At 33.1% G+C, this 1966-nt stretch overlaps 1 non-coding gene across 1 annotated transcript; it reads left to right on the top strand.

Annotated features, from left to right (window-relative positions):
• The first annotated feature begins 1226 nt into the window (after positions 1 to 1226).
• On the top strand, positions 1227 to 1332 carry LOC123389798. Its single transcript, XR_006604454.1, has one exon. It is a non-coding gene; the product is annotated as a U6 spliceosomal RNA (small nuclear RNA).
• Positions 1333 to 1966: the final 634 nt, after the last annotated feature.

Below are 1966 nucleotides of genomic sequence, written 5' to 3' on the forward strand. Positions count from 1 at the left end.
AATTGACCTAGTGCTCTCAGATAACCAGACTGTGAAGTAACTAGTTTCTAAAACTTGTTTCTGCTTCATGACACAGCCAGATCTAAGTGAATAGAGTCAAAGTACTTGAAATATCCTTTACCCTTCCATTTATTTTCTTTTATTTTGAAATAATACATAGGTAGAATTTTATTACTGAATACGATACGAGTATACAAAATGCATGATTGAATAACAGCTAAAAAAAAAATTCCAAGAATGTGAAAAAAACATTTTTTGAAATGATAAAAATGTATCCATGAAAAAAATAAAATGTTGCATGCATATACAATATCTATTTGTGTGTGTGTGTGTGTGTGTGTGTGTATATATATATATATATATATATATATAAATACATAAATGAATATTATAAAGTTGAGGTTGCACTGACCAAACTTTGTATGAAGTAAGATACATTTGCAGCATTGTTCATGCATATACAGATGATTCAAGCCAACATAATTCCCCTGGGGACCAGCATCCTCTCTCTTGACTGTACCTATGGACTTACAGATCAAAACACTTGAATAACACCCTGCTATTCCACTTTTTATATTTTTTAATGTGGAGTCTCAAGTTTCAACTTCAGGTATTTCAGGGGAAGTTAATAAAAAGCTTTTGTATAAATATCTTAAGGAATAAGAAATGGAAAGTGAAATCATGACAAATTATTTATTAGTATCTATTTACCTTACATCTGACACGTGACTTTAAAATTTCTGAGATAACTAGATCTCCTGATTCCAGGGGAAACAAATACCAGTGTTTCAGAAACATTAGAGGCAAGAATCTCTTCTTAATTTTTGATACGTGGTTAGTCTATAAAAGACAGAGGGAGTGAAGGGTAACTTGAATTGTATATACATACATTCACACACGCTAGATGGGCTCAGGACTCCTGGGACCATCTAATTCAGAGCATGGCTCTGTGGTTTTGTAGCTTGATATTGAAATTTGGGAGCTGTTACTATACAAACATACCTAAATTTTGCATGAGGTGGCATTTCCCCATATCTGTGTGTACGTCAGTTAAAACACAATGCTGAACGTCAGTTGCATGTGATATAAGTCATTTTGGAGTAGAATATTAAAATTTATGCCTACATGGTGACTTTGTGGCTTGTCTACACACACCTCCAATTCCCTCCCAAAAGAAGATAATACAGAGAGAACTCTGATGTCCTAATATCTTAAAAATAAATGCAGTGCTCACTACAGCAGCGCAAATACTAAAATTAGAATGTTAAAAGAAGATTAGCAAGGTCCCTGAGCAAGGATGGCATGCACATTCATCAATTGTCTTGTATATTTAAATACGGTACAATTTTTAATAAAGATCTTTTAATCTGTCCCTAGCCTACAAAATTTTCAGGTAGAAAAAAAGACACTTCGCAAACTTGGTCATATCTGTGAGTAAATATTTTTTCACCAAGTCTGGACACTGTGAATATACGCATTTTACTGCAGAAATAGTCATGAGACCATTAACTTGAACTTACTATTCCCAGAAATCTATGATGATTAATAAGTAGGTGGATGACTGATAGATAATCTTAGGTGCGAAGGGGAGACACCTTTATTGAACGAAAGGTGAAACAAAAATTTTTATTGGGAAAAAAAGACAGATTTTAACTATATAATAAAATCCTTAAACTTCTAACTCTACAGTACACTTAAATTCAATATTTTTGTCATAAGGTCTTGATAAAGGTTTTGAAGTCATTGTTGGCTTAAACCTTTGTGATTCTTCAAAATAGTTCCAAACAACTAAACTTCAAATAACAAATATTTCACGTTTTCTGCTCTGTCCTGAGGAAGAGAAAGAGGGTTAACATTCACTGAGGGCTATCTTGTACCCGGGGTGAGGTACCGTGCATCTATTATTTATTTGGTTTTAGACAGGTTCCTAAGCTATTGAAATAAAAATGAGGATCATTTTGCAATA

Source organism: Mustela putorius, unplaced genomic scaffold (assembly GCF_011764305.1).
Source record: "Mustela putorius furo isolate JIRA1106 unplaced genomic scaffold, ASM1176430v1.1 tig00004033_pilon_pilon_pilon, whole genome shotgun sequence".
Lineage (NCBI taxonomy): Eukaryota > Metazoa > Chordata > Mammalia > Carnivora > Mustelidae > Mustela > Mustela putorius.